Source organism: Vulpes lagopus, chromosome X (genome assembly GCF_018345385.1).
Source record: "Vulpes lagopus strain Blue_001 chromosome X, ASM1834538v1, whole genome shotgun sequence".
NCBI classification, from domain to species: domain Eukaryota; kingdom Metazoa; phylum Chordata; class Mammalia; order Carnivora; family Canidae; genus Vulpes; species Vulpes lagopus.
Window position 1 is genome coordinate 69,578,600 of NC_054848.1, and position 20,332 is coordinate 69,598,931.

Here is a 20,332-nt window from a genome sequence, read left to right on the forward strand (position 1 = left end):
GCTCCCAGTGTTTCCCCATTGAGAATAATATTTGCCATGGGCTTTTCATAGATGGCTTTAAGTTGCTGAAGAATGTTCCCTCTATCCATACATTCTGAAGAGTTTTGATCAGGAATGGATTATGTGTTTTGTCAAATGCTTTCTCTGCATCTATGGAGAGGATCATAAGCTTCTGTTTTTTTCTCTTGCTGATATGATCAATCTCATTGATTGCTTTACGAGTGTTGAACCAGCCTTGCATCCCGGGGATAAATCCCACTTGGTCATGGTGAATAATCTTCTTAATGTATTGTTGGATCCTATTGGCTAGTTTCTTGTTGAGAATTTTTGCATCTGTGTTCATCAGGGACATTGGTCTATAATTCTTTTTGGTTGGGTCTTTGTCTGGTTTGGAAATTAAGGTGAGGCTGGCCTCATAAAAAGAGTTTGGAAGTATTCCATATCCTTCTATCTTTCTGAACAGCATTAGTAGTATATGTATGGTTTCTTCTTTAAACATTTGCTAGAATTCCCCTGGAAAGCCATCTGGCCCTGGACTTTTGTGTTTTGGGAGGTTCTTGATGACTGCTTCAAATTCCGCCCTGGTTATTGGCCTGTACAGGTTTTTGATTTCTTCCAGTTCCAGTTGGGGTAGTTTGTGGTTTTCCAGAAATGCATCCATTTCTTCTAGGTTGCCTAATTTATTGGCTTATAGATGCTCATAATAAGTTTTTAAGATCGTTTGTATTTCCTTGGTATTGGTGGTAATCTCTCCTTTATAATTCCTGTTTTTATTAATTTGAGTCTTTTCTCTCTTCTTTTTAATAAGGCTGGCTAATGGTTTATCTATCTTAATAATTCTTTCAAAGAACCAACTCCTGGTTTTGTAGATCTGTTCCACAGTTCTTCTGGTCTCTATTTCATTGAGTTTTGCTCGAATCTTTATTAACTTCTGCTGGGTGAGGGTTTCATTTGCTGTTCCTTCTCCAGGTCCATTAGGTGCAAGGTTAGCTTTTGTATTTGAGTTCTTTCCAGTTTTTGGATGGATGCTTGTATTGTGATGTATTTCCCCCTCAGGACTATTTTTGCTGTATACCAAAGATTTTGAATGGTTGCATCTTGATTCTCATTAGTTTCCATGAATCGTTTTAATTCTTCCTTAATTTCGTGGGTGACCCTTTCATCTTTTAGCAGGATGGTCCTTAACCTCCGCGTGTTTGAAGTCCTTCCAAACTTCTTCTTGTGGTTTAGTTCTAATTTCAAAGCATTATGGTCTGAAAATATGCAGGGGACAATCCCAGTCTTTTGGTATCAGTTAAGTCCTGATTTGTGTCCCAGCATGTGGTCTATTCTGGAGAAAGTTCCATGTGCACTTGAGAAGAATGTATATTCAGTTGCGTTTGGATGTAAAGTTCTGTAAATATCTGTGAAATCCATCTGGCCCAGTGTATCATTTAAAGCTCTTGTTTCTTTGGAGATGTTGTGTTTAGGATATCTGTTGATTGTAGAAAGTGCTACATTGAAGTCACCAAGTATAAGTGTATTATTATCTAAATATGTTTCAACTTTGGTTATTAATTGATATACTTGGCAGCTCCCACATTGGGGACATAAATATTGATGATTGTTACGTCCTCTTGTTGGATAGATCCCTGAAGTATGATATAGTGTCCCTCTTCATCTCTTACTACAGTCTTTGGGATAAACTTTAATTTTTCTGATATAAGGATGGCTACCCCTGCTTTCTTTTGAGGACCATTTGAATGGTAAATGGTTCTCCACCCTTTTATTTTCAGGATGTAGGTTTCCTTATGTCTATAATGAGTCTCTTGCAGACGGCAAATAGATGGGTCTTGCTTTTCTATCCCGTCTGAAACCCTGTGCCTTTTGATGGGATCATTAAGCCCATTCACGTTCAGAGTTACTATTGAAAGATATGAATTTAGTGTCATCATGATACCTATTCAGTCTCTGTTTTTGTGGATTGTTTCCTTGGACTCCCCTTTCTTTTTTTATTTTTTTTATTTTCTTAGTTTTTTTTTTTAATTTTAATTTTATTTTATTTATGATAGGCACACAGTGAGAGAGAGAGGCAGAGACACAGGCAGAGGGAGAAGTAGGCTCCATGCACCAGGAGCCCGACGTGGGACTCGATCCCGGGTCTCCAGGATCGTGCCCTGGGCCAAAGGCAGGCGCTAAACCACTGCGCCACCCAGGGATCCCGGACTTCCTCTTTCTATTACATAATTCCCTATTACAGAATTCTATTACAGAATATTATTAGTATTTCTTGCAGAGCTGGCTTGGTGGTTACATATTCTTTCAGTTTATGCTTATCTTGGAAGCTCTTTATCTCTCCTTCAATTCTGAATGAGACCCTTGCTGGATAAAGTATTCTTGGATGCAGGTTCTTCTAATTTAGGACCCTGAATATATCCTTCCAGCCCTTTTTGGCCTGCCACGTCTCTGTGGAGAGATCTGCTGTTAACCTAGTACTTCTCCCCATAAAGTTTAGAGATCTCTTGTCTCTTGCTGCTTTAAGGATCTTTATGTTTGGAATTTGCAAGTTTCGCTGTTAAATGTTGAGGTTTTGAACTTTTTTTATTGATTTTAGTGGGGGATCTCTCTATCTCCTGGATCTGAATGCCTGTTTCCCTCCCCAAGTTAGGGAAGTTCTCAGCTATGATTTGTTCAAATACACTTTCTGGACCTCTGTCCCTTTCAGCACCCTCTCGAACCCCAATTAAATATAGATTTTTCCTTCTGAGGCTGTCAGTTATTTCCCTTAACCTATCCTCATGTTCTTTTAATTGTTTTTCTCTTTTTTCCTCTGTTTCCCTCTTTGCCATCAATTTGTCTTCTAAGTCACTCACTCATTCTTCTCCCTCATTAAACCTCGTTGTTAGGACGTCTTGTTTGGATTGCATCTCAATTAATTGGTTTTTAATTTCTGCCTGATTAGATCTAAATTCTGCAGTCATGAAGTCTCTTGAATCCTTTATGCTTTTTTATAGAGCCACCAGTAGCTTTATAATTGTGCTTCTGAATTGGCTTTCTGACATTGAATTGTAATCCAAATTTTGTAACTCTGTGGGAGAAAGGACTGTTTCTGATTCTTTCTTTTGAGGTGAGGTTTTCCTTCTAATCATTTGCTCAGTACAGAGTGACCAAAAACAAGTTTTACTGGAAAAAGGGGGAAAAGAGAGAAGGGAAAAAAGAAAGGAAAAAAAAGAAGAAGAAGAAAGGGAAAAAGCGGTGGGAAGCAAATAGAAAACAAAAAACAAGGGAAAGTATCCTCTGATTCTATATACTGTAAATCCCTCGACTTCCCTTGGAACATTCCAGTGTTGCTTGGTCAATAACTTGCTTTTCCTCTGTCCTTCTAGCTGGTGTTCTGGGGCAGGGGCCTGCTGTGCTGATCCTCAGGTCTGTGTACCTGGGGGAGCTACTCAGCCCCCTGCCTGGTGCAGGGCTCAGTGGGAGTTGTTTAGCCTGTTTATCCTGTGAGGCCACTGTGAGGCTCAGTGGGAGTTGTTTATCCTATGAGGCCCCAGGAGGAACAACAGTGCCGCAGCCAGCTCTCCAGCCTGGAGTCAGCCCCAGCAGTATCTACCACAGCTCTCGGTCTGCAGGGGCATGGATGCTCCGGGGGCAGTGGCCACCAATCTGCACAGCTCCGGGCCGCCCAGCGGCAGGAGCCCGTTGCTGTCCTGTGCCCTCTCGGCCTTTTCCTCTCCCTGGGGGGAGCATGGGATCCTGGGCTGTGTCTCCTGACACCCTGGGCTCCAGGCCTGCACCGCTGGAATGGCGCTCCCAGAGCAGTGCAACCCCCTTTGCGTGGAGCCGCCACTGGAGCCGCCACTGAACTGCTCCCAGGGCCCGCAGGCGTGCGTCCCGCTCTCCTTTGGGGCGCAGTTCCTCTCTTAGTGCCCCTGGGAGCATCCCCGCCCCTCCTGGGATCCTGCTCCAACTCTTTGTGAGCCCAGCTTCTCCGGGAGGGGCTTTTCTGTCCTGGGGGCACTCGCCCCGTGGCCTTAGCCTGGCTCCTCCCGGGGGCCCCTCCCCATTGGATATTTCTTTATTATTTTTTTCATCATCCTACCTTGATAGAAGCGCAAACTCTTCTCACTGTAGCATTCCAGCTGTTTTCTCTTTAAATATCAGACCAAATCTGTAGCTTTTCAGGATGATTTGAAAGTTATCTAGGTAAGTTGGTGGGGACAGGTGACTTGGGGACCCTACTCTTCCACCATCTTGCCCCCTCCTCCTTCCTCAGTGTCTTAAAAGTCATCTACAAAAAGCCCACAGCAAATATCATTCTCAATGGGGAAACACTGGGAGGCTGTCCCCTCAGATCAGGAACAAGACAGGGATGTCCAATCTCACCACTGCTATTCAACATAGTACTAGAAGTCCTAGCCTCAACAATCAGGCAACAAAAAGAAATACAAGGCATTGAAATAGCCAAAAAAGTCAAACTCCTCATCTTTGCAGATGACATGATAGTGTACATAGAAAACCCAAAAGACTCTACTCAGAGATTGCTAGAACTCATATAGCAATTTGGCAGTGTGACAGGATACAAAATCAATGCCCAGAAATCAATGGCATTTCTATACACTCGCAATGAGACTGAAGAAAAAGAAATTAAGGTGTCAATCCCATTGACAATTGCACCCAAAAGCATAAGATTCCTAGGAAGACACCTAACCAAAGAGGTCAAGGATCTATACCTAAAAACTACAGAACCCTTCTGAACGAAATTGAGGAAGACACAAAGAGATGGAAAAATATTCCATGCTCATGGATTGGAAGAATTAATATTGTGAAAATGTCATTGTTACCCAGGGCATTTTACACACTTAATGCAGTCTCTATCAAAATATCATGGACTTTCTTCAGAGTGTTTGAACAAATAATCTTAAGATTTGTGTGGAATCAGAAAAGACCCCGAATAGCCCGGGGAATATTGAAAAAGAAACCCAGAGCTGGGGGCATCACAATGCCAGATTTCAGGTAGTACTACAAAGCTGTGATCATCAAGACACTGTGGCAATGGCACAAAAACAGACACATAGATCAATGGAACAGAATAGAGAATCAAGAAATGGGCCCTCAACTCTATGATCAACTGATATTCAGCAAAGCAGGAAAGACTATCCACTGGAAAAAGGACAGTCTCTTTAATAAATGGTTTTGGGGAAATTAGACATGCACATGCAGAAGAATGAAACTAAGCCATTCTCTTACACCATTCACAAGGATAAACTAAAAAAGGATGAAAGATCTAAATGTGAGACAAGAATCCATCAAAAATCCTAGAGGAGAACACAAGCAACACCCTTTTTGAACTTGGCCACAGCAACTTCTTGCAATATACATTCATGATGCCAAGAAAAACAAAAGGAAAGATGAATTATTGGGACCTCACCAAAATAACAGCCTTCTGCACAGCAAAAGAAACAGTCAACAAAACTAAAAGTCAACCTACAGAATGGAAGAAATTATTTGCAAATGAGCTATCAGATAAAGGTCTAGTATCCAAGATCTCTAAAGAAGTTATTAAACTCAGCAACAAAGAAACAATCCAATTATGCAAAGGGCAAAAGAGATGAGCAGAAATTTCACAGAGGAAGACATAGACATGGCCAACAAGCCATGAGAAAATGCTCCGCATCACTGGCTGTCAGGGAAATACAAATCAAAACCATAATGAGATACCACCTCACACCTGTGAACATTAACAAGAGAGGAAACAACAACATGTTGGAGAGGATGTGGAAAAAGGGGAGCCCTCTTTCACTGTTGGTGGGAATGTGAACTGGTGCAGCCACTCTGGAAAACTGTGTGGAAGTTCCTCAAAGAGTTAAAAATGGAACTGCCCTACAACCCAATTGCACTGCTGGGAATTCACTGCAAAGATCCAGATGCAGTGAAACATCAGGACACCTGCACCCCAATGTTTATAGCAGCAATGTCCACAATAGCCAAACTGTGGAAGGAGCCTAGGTGTCCATGGACAGATGAATGGATAAAGAAGATGTGGCTTATATATACAATGGAATATTAATCAGCCATTAGAATCGACAAATACCCACCATTTGCTTCAATGTGGATGGAACTGGAGGGCATTATGCTGAGTGAAGTAAGTCAGTTGGAGAAAGACAAACATTAAATGGTGTCATTCATTTGAGGAATATAAAAAATATTGAAAAGGAATAATGGGGAAAGGAGAGAAAATGAGTGGGACATATCAGAGAGGGTGACAGAACATGAGAGACACCTAACTGTGGTTAACGAACAAGGGATGGTAGGAAAGGAGGTTGGTGGGGGTTTCAAGTGACTGGGTGACAGGCCCTGAGGGGGTCACTCGACGGAATGAGCACTGGGTGTTATGCTATCTACTGGCAAATTGAACTCCAATAAAAAAATAATTAAAAAAACAAAATCACTATGATATTATCACCTCATAACTCTCAGGGTGGCTTTTATCAAAAAAAGAAAGATAAGTTTTGGTGAAGATATAGAGAAATTGTAACCCTTGTACACTGATGATGGGAATGTAAAATGATGTGTCAATGGAAATAATGTAACTTTAAAAAAAATAGAACTACCATTTGATCAAGCAATCTCACTTCTGGTTATATATGAAAAATAATTGAGGGATCCCTGGGTGGCGCAGCGGTTTGGCGCCTGCCTTTGGCCCAGGGCGCGATCCTGGAGACTCGGGATCGAATCCCACGTCAGGCTCCCGGTGCATGGAGCCTGCTTCTCCCTCTGCCTATGTCTCTGCCTCTCTCTCTCTCTCACTGTGTGCCTATCATAAATAAATAAAATAAAATTTTAAAAAAAATAATTGAAATTTGGATATCTAAGATATATCTATCTCTCTCTTGTTTATTTCAGCATTCTGCACAATAGCCAGCATGTGGAAACAATGCAAAGGTCCATCAACAGATAAATGGATAAAAAATGTGGTACATACAATACATACAGTAGAGTATCATTCAGCATCAAAAAAAGAGGAATCCTGCCATTTTTGAGAACATGGGTGAACCTGGAATATGTTAAATACATAAGCCAGTCACAGAAGGACAAACACTGTATGCATATGATCTTTAAAGAAAATTCTCACCTTTTTTCTCACTAACTCTCTTAGTATTCTTTTCCTGAATACCTTGTGTTTAGATGTTGGGCTGCTATGAAAAAGTAACACAAACTGTATGCATGTATATGTATACAATGGAATATTACTCAGCCATTAGAAATGACAAATACCCACCTTTTGCTTCCACGTGGAAGGAACTGTAGGGTGTTATGCTGAGTGAAATAAGTCAATTGGAAAAGGACAAACATTATATGGTGTCATTCATTTGGGGAATACAAAAATTCATGAAAGGGAATAAAGGAAAATGAGAGAAAATGAGTGAAAATATCAGTGAGGATGACAAAACATGAGAGACACCTAACTCTGGGAAACAAACAATGGGTAGTAGAAGGGGAGGTGGGCAGCGGGTTGGAGTGGCTGGGTGATGGGCACTGAGGGGGGCATTTGGCAGAATGAGAACTGGGTGTTATGCTAAATGTTGGCAAATTGAACTGCAATGAAAAAAAAATAAATAAATCCTAAAAAAACTTTTAGAAAAAAGAGTAACAAACCAAATGGCTTAAACAGCAGAAATTTATTTTCTCACTTCTCAGAAATTTAGAAGTCTGATCAAGGTGTTAGGAGAATTGGTTTCTTCTGGAAGCTCTGACACAGAATTTGTCCAATTTCTTTCAGTTTCTGGTGGTTGATGGCAATCCTTGGTATTCCTTGATTTGTAGTTGTATCACTCTGATCTCTTCCTCTATTTTCACATGTCCTTCCATGTTGTTTCTCAAATCTCTCTTTGCTTATGAAGACTCTAGTCACTGAATTTATACTCTAATCCATTCTGACTTCATTTCATACTGATTATATCTGCAAAGATTCTAAATCCAAATAAGGTTACATTACAGGTACTGAAGTTATGACTCAGTATTCCTTTGGGGGTGTGCACAATTAAACCAATAACACTTTGATTTGTGTCTGTTACAGTAACTTATATTTTGTATTATTATACATATAATATTTGGAACTTCACATTTAATAAGGCATTAGTTTACATTTTATAGATTCGGGCTTATAATCTTATTTTTGTTTAAAAAGTGTATTTTGGGCCTTTAATGCAAACATGGGAAATCCCAAAATTCCTGTTTCTAATAGAAGTATGCTACTTTGGTAATTTTTATTTTGGACTTTTTTTTAATTTTTATTTATTATTTATGTATTATAGTCACAGAGAGAGAGAGAGGCAGAGACACAGGCAGAGGGAGAAGCAGGCTCCATGCACCAGGAGCCCGATGTGGGATTCGATCCCGGGTCTCCAGGATCGCGCCCTGGGCCAAAGGCAGGTGCCAAACCGCTGCGCCACCCAGGGATCCCTATTTTGGACTTTTATTTAGTCTTTGGAAGAAAGACAACCATCTGTTTAACTCAGTTAAAAATATTTTGGCAAACAAAAACTACCACTGACATAGAATATGTAATTTCAGGGGGAGGGGGCTCATTTTCACTAAATTATTGCCTCTAAAGATTGACAGACATAGCTGCCACTTATTGAATGTTGCTAAGTACTGGGACATTGTTCAGGGTATTCTCTACTAATAAAAGTAAGTTAGTATCACTTAGCATGATGTGTGGAATATAAGAAAGAGTGCAGAGGACCATAAGGCAGGGAGGGAAACTGAATGGGAAGAGATCAGAGAGGGAGACAAACCATAAGAGACTCTTAACTCAGGGCGCCTGGATGGCTCAGCGGTTTAGCACCTGCTTTTGGCCCAAAAAGCAGTGATTTCACGTGATTCTGGGGCCCCGGATCGGGTCCTACATCAGGCTCCCTGCATAGAGCCTGTTTCTCGTTCTGCCTGTGTCTCTCATTAATAAATAAAAAAATCTTTTAAAAAAGACTCTTAACTCTGGGAAACAAACTGAGAGTTGCTAAAGGGGAGGTGCAGGAGGATGGGGTAATTGAGTGATGGGCATAAGGAGGGCACATGATGTGATGAGCATTGGGTGTTATATGTAACTGATGAATTATTGAAAACTACCTCTGAAATGAATATGTTGGCTAATTTAATTCAAATTTTAAAAATAAGTTAGGATCATTATAAAAAAGAGTCTAGAAATAATAAACTGAGTTCTCACTCTATTGCTGGAACTCATTGTTGTTGTTTTTTTTTCTGGGACTACTTCTAAGTCAAAAACTTCTAAGCCTATTTACCCTTATTTTAAAGAAATTATTAGGTCATGTAAATACATATAATTCATTGTATTTCCCCTATCTTTCTCATTTGCTGTTTTGTAGTGAACTAGTGAAGTAAGATCTCTATAACTAAGATTCTTCAATAATCAAAAATAAATAATGGCAATAATAGTAGGCCACTCTAATGCTTTGCAGTTATATAAAGTAAAATGACTTTATGGAATTGCTTATTATGTGAGCTGTGAATTGTGAATATATGGTTACAATCCATTTAATGAAGTTCTCCTAAAAACCAAAAGCCAGTAAAACATGAAACATTAAAAACTCATTTCTGTTAAATCAAATGCTTTTTTACCCTTCCAGTGTTGTAAGTACCATTTCCCTCTTAAATCTCCGAGAAAAGCAAATCCATTTATGTTATTCATAATACTTATGAATAAGCTATGGTTTTTAATAAAACATGTCAGTTCTGCATATAATAAGCAGATATAACCTCCTTTGCCTTCATAGAATAATTGTTTGCATTTATTAATGGTCTCAATCAGTTAAATATATTTATAATTGGTTCTTTATCAATCCTAATCAGAAAGTCTTCTTTCATTTATTAGATTGAGGTCTCAGTTTAAAGATCTAAATCATGATGGCTTGCAAATTACATTTTGTAAAATTGTTTAATGCGAATTTCAGATTCTGGGGCATATATACATAACAAAACTTTATCATTGGCTAGATTGAAATTCCTTTCGGAAATCACAGAATTCAGAACTGGAAGGGACCATTGGATATAGTTAATAACAGAGCTAGGATGAGACCCTAGATCTCGTTTCCCATTTTAATGTTTTCTCTACTGCTGAACTACCCCTCCACATGCCCAATGATTTATTTGTAGTATCAAAGTCTTAAAGAAATCTAATTTTATTCTATTGGCTGCAACAGGTATTTTGAATCTGCAGTTATACAAAAATACCTAAATGACATCATTTCTAAAATAATCACTGACTCCAAATCCCTATCAAACATAATTCACTCTTTTGTGCTGACATTTTTAAAAAACATTCCATTTTTAACTATACTTTTGATCAGTCTTTCATTCTGAGTAATTAGCATCCCCCTGAGATACTTCCCAGAAAATAAATATGATGTTTTTTCAAACTGCTAATTGAATATAAATATTTCTCTATTTTGACATGTGTGTTTGGTTGTGGTATGCTTATAATGAGCAGCTTCTGAGATTGATTAAAGCCCTTAGCTTCAATTTAATTATTAATTAATCTCAGCAACCATATATTACTTTGTGTGCCACAGAAAAATAGAGATCATCTTTTAATTGTTGATTCATCTGGTAATAGTGCACCAGCTGCACTACCTTTATATATCGCCATTTCTGTTAAGTATATTTATAGCTTGCTTTGCTTTCCTTGTCAAAAGAAAAAAAAATAAGTCATCTGTTAAACTTGCAGCTTCATTTCCTCTGGGGGAGTGGAGGTTAAGATGGCAGAGGAGTAGGGGGACCCTAAATGTATTTCATCCATTGAATACAACTAGATAGTTCTCAAATCATTCTGAACACCTGTGAGATCAGTCCGTGATCTGAGAAAGCAAAAACGACCAATGCTTACAAGATAGGAGGCAAGGACACTTGAATCTGGGTGTGATATTGCTGAGGATGCAGTCCTGGAGGGAGGGGTAGGCTGCTTAAGGAGGCTACTGCAAAGTATTGTGGGCAGCAGGGTGCAAAATTGGAACTTTTAGAAGTCTGCTACAGTGGGAGTTGTGGCTGGCTTAAAGGTACTTAAGTGGTGAAGCAGTATGGAATCCCAGATGTGACAGAATGGTCTGGGGTTCCCTGGGGTCATAAGAAGAATGAGTGGTGCCAGAGAGCTTCAGAGTTCCCAGGCATAGAAGTGAGGAAGCTGGATGAGAAGAGTGAGTCTAGGTGCTGGCTTCCTGCTCTGTGTTGTCATAAACTGTGAACCATTGCATTGCCATGCCACTGCTTTCCTGGCAGGGGTCCAGCAAAAGGCAGAAGCATGGGGATACACCCTCCGTCCCCTGGGAAGAAGAGCATGGGTCCACACTACCACAGGAATCCCTAAAATTTGGAGTTTTGAAACACAGTCACATACCTAAGATAAAAATGCTCCATCACAGGCTGGGTGAACAAAGAGTTCTGATGGAAACTGGGGAGACAGTGATTGGTTGCTTTCCTAAGCTGACTCATTGAAGAGTGAGGGGCACAAATTTTCAGCTCTAGGGCTAGAGAGCAGGGAGGGCACAGCTATATTCATCCTGCCCATCAGGGCTGAAAGCATTCAGGGAATAAAACAGTGCCACCTACTTGAGTCCAGAGTCGCTTATACCGAGCCCTGCCTCAGCCCACTGAAGGCACCTTTCCATTAGGGTGATTCAACCCCAAGAAAGTGCAATAGGCCCCTCTTCCAGAAGAGGAAGAACTTGTTCTTACCAAGTTTACTGATCATAGAGGGCTACAAACCTTTAGCTTTTGGAGAAAACAGTATATAGCAGTCCTTGTATTTTTATTCTTTTGTCTTTTAGTATTATTTTTTCAGCTTTTTTCTTATTTTTTTCAATTCCTTTCTTATTCTTTTTTAGTTTCTATTTTAAATGTTTTATATATATATATATATATATTTAAATTTTTGTTTCATTTTACTATATTTTATTTTAGATAGATAGATGTATTTTTCTATCTTTCTTATTTGGGGATCTAATCTAGTTTCTTTTAACAGGCAGACCAAAACACCCCAGTATCTAGCTTTGTTTTTTTTTTTCTGTTTTTGTTGTTATTGTAGGCTTTAATTTTTTTTTAATTTTTTTAAATTTATTCATGATAGTCACACACACAGAGAGAGAGAGAGAGGCAGAGACACAGGCAGAGGGAGAAGCAGGCTCCATGCACCGGGAGCCCGATGTGGGACTCGATCCCGGGCCTCCAGGATCGCACCCTGGGCCAAAGGCAAGCGCCAAACTGCTGCGCCACCCAGGGATCCCCTATTGTAGGCTTTTATTTTCCATTCCTTTATTCTTTTCTTTTCAGGACATAATGATGAGATGAAGAAATTCACCCCAAAGGAAAGAATAGGAGGTAGTACTCACTGCCAGGGATTTTTTTTTAAGATTTATTTATTTATTTATTCATGAGAGACACAGAGAGAGAGAGAGAGGGAGAGAGAGAGAGAGAGGCAGAGACACAGGGAGAGGGAGAAGCAGGCTCCATGCAGGGAGCCCAACATGCGACTCAATCCCAGATCTCCAGGATCACACCCTGGGCGGAAGATGGCGCTAAACCGCTGAGCCATCCCGGCTGCCCACTTCCAGGGATTTAACCAATTATGATATAAGATGTCTGAATTACATTTTAAAACAACAATTATAAAGATACTACCTGGAAAAAAAAAAAAGATACTACCTGGGCTTGAGAAAAGAATATAAAATAATAGAGAATCCCTTACTGTAGAGATAAAAGAACTAAAATCTAATCAGGATAAAATTAAAAATGCTATCAACTAATGCAATCCAAAATGGAGACCATAAAAATAAGCACAAATAAAGTAGAAGAGCAAATCAGTGATCTAAGAAAAAAATATGGAAAATAAGGGAGCTGAAAAGAAGAGGGAGAGAAAACTATTAGACCACAAAGGTAGAATTAGGGAACTCAGTGACTCCATAAAGTGAAATAGTATCCATATTATCGGAGTCTCAGAAGATGAGGAGGGGGATAAAAGGAGCAGAAAAAATTTGGAAAGACCACAAACGCATGGAAGCTAAAAAAATGCTACTAAACAGTGAATGGGTCAACCAGAAAATCAGTGATGAAATAAAAATACAGAAAAACAAGTGAAATTGAAAACACAATAGTCAAAAACCTTTCAGATGCAGGGAAAGTGATCCTAAGGGGGAATTACATAGAAATACAGACCTATGTCAAGAAGCAAGGAAAGTCTCAAATAACTTAGCCTAAAACCTATAGGAGCTAGGAAAAGAACAACAAAAGAAGCCAAAAGCCAGCAGAAGAAGGGGAATCATAAAAGTTAGAGCAGAAATAATTGATATGGAAACAAACAAACAAAAAAAAGGTACAGATAGAAGAAACCGGAGCCGGTTCTTCGAAAAAATTAATAAAATTGATAAACCCATAGCCAGACTTATCAAAAAGAAAAGAGAAAGGACCCCTCAAAAAATAAAATCACAAATGAGAGAGGAGAAATAACAACCAACACCACAGAAATACAATTATAAGAGATATGCCCACAAATTGGACAACCTGGAAGAAATGAATAAACTCCAAGATATATATAAACTACCAAAACTGAAACAAGAAAAAATAGAAAACTTAAACAGATGGATAACCAGCAAAGAAATTGAATCAGTAATCAAAAATCTCGCAACAAACAAAAGCCCAGGGCCAGATGGCTTCGCAGATAAATTCTACCAAACATTTATTTTTTTTTTTATTTTTTTTTTTTTTACATTTATTTTTTTTTAAGATTTTATTTATTTATTCATGAGAGATACAGAGAGAGAGAAGCAGGCTCCACGCAGGGAGCCTAATGTAGGACTCTATTCCGGGTCTCCAGGATCACGCCTTGGGCTGAAGGCAGGCGATAAACCGCTGAGCCACCCAGGGATCCCCTCTACCAAACATTTAAAGAAAAATTAATACCTATTCTTCTCAAAGTATTCCAAAAAAATAGAAAAGGAAGGAAAAATTCCTAGAAATAAACCTAACCAGAGAGGTAAAATATTTGTACTCTGAAAACTACAAAACACTTATGAAAGAAATTAAGGATGAAAAAAAGAAATGGAAAAACATTCTATGCTCATGGATTGGAAGAACTAATATTGTTAAAAAATGTCTATACTACCCAAAGCAATCTACACATTTAATACAATCCATATTGAAATAGCATTTTTCACAGAGCTAGAACAAACAATCCTAAAATTTGTATGGAAACACAAAAGACTCCAAATAGCCAAAGCAACTTTGAAAAGGAAAAGCAAAGCTGGAGGCATCACAATTATGGACTTTAAATTATATTACAAAGTTTTAGTGGTCCAGAGAGTATGGTAACAAACAAAAAAATAGGCATATAGATAAATGGAACAAGATAAAAAAACTAGAAATGAACCCACAATTATATAATCAACTAATTTTCTTCATTTTTAGGATTTTGTATATCTATTTGAGTACAGAGAGAGAGAGAGCCCAAGCAGGAGGAGCAGCAGGGAGAGGGAGAAGTAGGCTCTCTGCTAAGCTAGGAGCCAGACATGGGGCTTGATTTCATGACCCTAGGATCATGACCCGATCTGAAGGTAGACACTTAATGCTGAGTCATCCAGGCAACGCATATTGTTAGCTAATTTTTGACAAAGCAGGAAAGAATACTCAATGGAAAAAAAAATCACTTCAGTAAACGGTATTGGGAAAAGTGAACAGCTACATGCAAAAGAATGAAACTTACACCATACACAAAATAAATTCAAAATGGATGAAAGACCTAAAAGTGAGAGAGGAAACCATCAATATCCTAGGGGATAACACAAGAAGTGACCTTTGACATCAGCTGTAGCAACCTCTTATTAGATACGTCTCCTATGATAAGAGTAACAAAAGTAAAAATAAACTATTGGGCTTTTTCGCAATGGGTTTGCCACCAGAACACAGGTGTCACGAAAACCACTGCTAAACCTAAACCAAAATGGGAAAGGAAAAGACTCACAACAACATCGTCATATTGGACACATAGATTCAGGCAAGTCTACCACTACTGGCTATCTGATCTACAAATGTGGTGGGACTAACAAAAGAAGTATCAAAGAATTTGAGAAGGAGGCTGCTGAAGTGGGAAAAGGCTCCTTCAAGTATGCCTGGGTCTTGGATAAACTGAAAGCTGAACGTGAACGTGGTATCACCATTGATATCTCCCTGTGGAAATTCGAGTCCAGTAAGTATTATGTGACCATCATTGATGGCCCAGAACACAGACACTTTATCAAAAACATGATTACAGGGGCAGCCCGGGTGGCTCAGCGGTTTAGCACTGCCTTCAGCTCAGGGCATGATCCTGGAGACCCAGGATTGAGTCCCACATCAGGCTCCCTGCTTCTCCCTCTGCCTGCTGCTCCCTCTGCCTGTGTCTCTGCCTCCCTCTCTCTCTCTCTCTCTCTCTCTCTCCCTCTGATGAATAAATAAATAAAATCTTTTAAAAAATGATTACGGACACATCTCAGGCTGACTGTGCTGTCCTGATTGTTGCTGCTGGTGTTGGTGAATTTGAAGCAGGTATCTCCAAGAATGGGCAAACCCGTGAGCATGCCCTTCTGGCTGACACACTGGGTGTAAAAAAACTAATTGTTGGTGTTAACAAAATGGATTCCACTGCACCACCCTACAGCCAGAAGAGATACGAGCAAATCATTAAGGAAGTCAGCACCTACATTATGAAAATTGGCTACAACCCTGACACAGTAGCATTTGTGCCAATATCTGGTTGGAATGGTGACAACATGCTGGAGTCAAGGGCTAACATGCCTTTGTTCAAGGGATGGAAAGTCGCCCATAAAGATGGGAATGCCAGTGGAACCACACTGCTTGAGGCTCTGGATTGCATTCTGCCACCAACTCGTCCAACTGATAAGCCCTTGCATCTGCCCCTTCAGGACGTCTACAAAATTGGTGGTATTAGTACTATCCCAGTGGCCCGAGTGGAGACTAGTGTTCTTAAGCCTGGCATGGTAGTCACCTTTGCTCTGGTCAGTGTTACAACTAAAGTAGATTCTGTTGAAATGCACCATGAAGCTTTGAGTGAGGCTCTTCCTGGGGACAATGTGGGCTTCAATGTTAAGAACATATCTGTCAAAGATGTTTATCGTGGCAATGTGGCTGATGACAGCAAAAATGACCCACCAATGGAAGCAGCTGGCTTCATGACTCAGGTGATTATCCTGAACCATCCAGGCCAAATAAGTGCTGGATATGCACCTGTGCTGGATTGTCACACAGCTCACATTGCTTGAAAGTTTGCTGAGCTGAACTAGAAGATATATCATCGTTCTGGAGAAAAGCTGGAAGACGGTCCCAAGTTCTTGATGCTGCCATTGTTGATACAGTTCCTGGCAAACCTATGTGTGTTGAGAGCTTCTCTATCTTCCTCTGGGCCATTTTGCTGTTCATGACATGACACAGATGGTTGCTGTGGATGTCATCAAAGCAGTGGACAAGAAGGCAGCTGAAGCTGGCAGTCACCAAGTCTGCCCAGAAAGCTCAGAAGGCTAAATGAATAGTATCCCCAATACCTGCCACCCCAGTCTTAATCAGTGGTGGAAGAATGGTCTCAGAAATGTTTGTGTCAATTGGCCATTTAAGTTTAATAGTAAAAGACTGGTTAATGATAACAATGCATCGTAAAACCTTTAGAAGGAAAGGAGAATGTTTTTGTGGACCATTTAGCTTGTTTGTGCATGTGTGGCAGTTTTAAGTTATTAGTTTTTAAAACCAGTACTTTTTAATGGAAACAACTTGACCAAAAATCTGTCACAGAATTTTGAGACCCATTAAAACAAAAGTTTAATGAGAAATATATATATATATATATAAAGAGGGCAGCCCCGGTGGCGCAGCGGTTTAGCGCCGCCTGCAGCCCAGGGCATGACCCTGCAGATCCGGGATCGAGTCCCGCATCGGGTTCCCTGCATGGAGCCTGCTTCCCTCTGCCGGTGTCTCTGCCTCTCACTCTCTCTGTGTCTCAATAAATGGATAAAGTCTTTTTAAAAATTCTTTAAAAAGGGATCCCTGGGTGGCGCAGCGGTTTGGAGCCTGCCTTTGGCTCAGGGCGCGATCCTGGGGACCCGGGATCGAGTCCCACGTCGGGCTCCCGGTGCATGGAGCCTGCTTCTCCCTCTGCCTGTGTCTCTGCCTCTCTCTCTCTCTCTCTCTCTCTGTGTGTGACTATCATAAATAAATAAAAATTAAAAAAAATTCTTTAAAAAAAGAAAGAAATGGGCAGAAGATATGAATAGACATTTTTCCAAAGAATACATACAAATGTCTAACAGACACATGGAAAGATGCTCAACGTCATTCATCTTCAGGGAAATACAAATCAGAACTATAATAATCTACCAACTCACACATGTCAGGATGTCTAAAATTAACAACACAGGATACAATAGGTGCTGGCAAGAATGTGAAGAAAGGGGAACTCTCTTACACGATGGGAATGCAAACTGGAGTGGCCACTTTGTAAAACAGTAAGGAGGTTCTTCAAAAATTGAAATGTAGAACTACCCTTCTGATCCAGGAATTGCACTATTGGGTACTTGCCCAAAGGATACAAAAATACTGATTTGAAGGGATACAGGCATTTCCCATGTTTTTGGAGGCATTTTCAACAATAGCAAAATTATGGAGAGTCCAAACGTCCTGAAACTGATGAATGGATAAAGAAGATTTACTTACAATGGAATATTACTCAGCCATAGAAATGAATGAAATCTTGCTATTTGTAAAGACATGGATCAAGTTAGATTGTATTATGCTAAACAAAATAAGTCAGAGAGACAAATGCCATATGATTTCACTCATATGCTAAATTTAAGAAACAAAACAGATGTACATGGTGGGGAGAGAGATACAAACCACGTAACAGACTCTCAACTATAGAGAACAAACTGAGGGTTGCTGGAGGGGAAGACAGGAGGCAGGGTGGTTTAAATGTGTATGAGTATTAAGGTGGGGACTTGTGATGAGCACTGGGTATTTTTAAAAATATTTTATTTATTTATTCATTAGACACACAGAGAAAGGAGCCCAATATGGGACTCAAACCCGGACCCCGGGATCACGCCCTGAGCTGAAGGCAGATGCTCAGTTGCTGAGCCACCCAGGTGTCCCAGCACTGAGTATTGTATGTATCTGATGGATCACTAAATTCTACACCTGAAATTAATAATATCCTGTTTGCTAACTGGAATTTAAATAAAACTTGAAAAAGAAAAAAATATTCTTTGATTATTAATTCAACAAATATACCTTAGTATTTTATAGGCACTGTGATACAGTGACAGGCACTGGAAATGCACAAATGACCAATACGGTAAAATACTTCTGCTCTTATGGAACTTAGAGTTTATTGCTAAGGAAGGGCTCAGCAGAAGTGAGCCTCAAAAAGCAGGGTCTAGATTTAGTATAATATGAATGGAAGGTTAGGATTCTCACATTCTCTTGATCTTTCAGCTTTTTATTTTCCTGGCCCTTACTTAACTCCATATATAGACAATGTGTATGTGTGTATATGATATATATGTTTATATCATGTATATCTAGGTATATCTGTATATATACATATATATATATATGTATATATACAGATACACACACACATTTAGTTTTTCCTCTCAGTGTCCAACTTTAAAAGACAAACATAAATCATCCTGGGAAGACCATCATAAGACCCTTTGACACTAAATAATAAAGACAAAAGAAAATAAGATCAGCTTTCTGAGCCCGCCAGGTAATAAAAGGGAAACAGATGCCTTGAAACAAAGGCAAGAGAGGTGTTCTTTGATACTAAATAAAGTTTTTCTACCTCAACAATACTTAATCTCAGATCAATATCTGAAGATAATAATGTATTAAATTTTAGTCTTACTATTGGTAATAGAATAATCCATTCTGAAAATAGGTTTACTATTGGTGATACAATAATCCATTCTGAAAATATAACTAAAATGTAAGTAATTCACAATTATGTAGAACAAGGGAAAATGTCTAACTTTTAATTGAGGTTTAGTGAAATCAAATAACCAAACCTAAAAATACTTTGATAAAAAAAGTCCTAATTAAATCAATGCTGCAGTGACCGCCGTGTTTGCAACCAGATTACAATTCCACATGATACCTTGAAAGGGATATTTTAAAGCTTTCATATAAAAACAAGCATAGGGTCAAGATTAAGCAGCTTTATTTAAAAATTGCTTTTAGCTTGGGCCTCTCTGAAAGCAAATTGAATTTTTAGAAGCAGTTCTTTGATACCAACCTACATATCACTGCCATGAAATTGCTAAGACTAAATAAACATTCTGTCTGTTCAAAGGTTAGTTTAAAAGACTTGAGAATAATTCTCAATATATTGCTAGAAGTCACTTTAAGCAGGAAGAATTAATAGTGGCAAAAAGACTAATTATCCGTAAGTACTCATTTTAATGTGCAACAAACATACTCCTTAAAATAAAAAAAAAATAGGAGATGGAGATTGGAGAGACAGAGAGAAAGAGAAACCCAATGACTTTACAAAAAAGGGTTTAGTTAAAAACAGATTGATTCTTAACATGTAGCAGAATAAAACATCTCTGCTGGCTTTCAGTAGCTTTGTTTCCTTTATGATATCAATAGATACTTAAAGCCATATTCCAGTGGACAGTCCTAAATCATAGAAATAGATGTCATAGCAGAAGGATGATTTTCTTAGCACCTACTTACAATGTAGATGTGCAAAAAGGGAGATATAAATTAGTATTTCTAAAAATTGAAATCACTTCTATTAATAAGATTGTTTGACATTTAATTATAAAAATGTGTAAATTCATAAGGGATCAGCTTCCTTAACCATTAAGAAACTTGGAAATTTCCTTCCTGCTGATTTTGGTTGACAAGATTTTAATAAAACTTCATCTAGACACTGAATAAAATTACTTAAACATTATTTTTAAGATTTATTATACCACAGGGGTGCCTGAATACTCAGTCTGTTGCATGTTGGACTGGACTTCAGCTCAGGTCATGATCTCTCAGTCAAGAGATCAAGCCCCAGGTTGGACTCCATGTTTAGTGGGGAGTCTACTTCCCTTCCTCCTCTCCCTCTACCCCTTCCCCTGGCATGCTCTCTCTCTCTCTCTGTCTCTGAAAAAAATAAATTTTCTTAAAAAGATAGTATACCATAAGCATACATCATGTGAGTGATAGTGTTTATCACACTTCCAAGAGTACCTATATGTTATATATGTGATCACATAGTCCACATTCACATAATCTTTCAGGACTGTCT

At 39.0% G+C, this 20,332-nt stretch overlaps 1 pseudogene; it reads left to right on the top strand.

Moving 5' to 3' along the window:
• Window positions 1–14,986: 14,986 nt before the first annotated feature.
• Window positions 14,987–16,567, top strand: LOC121482999 (annotated as a pseudogene).
• Window positions 16,568–20,332: the final 3,765 nt, after the last annotated feature.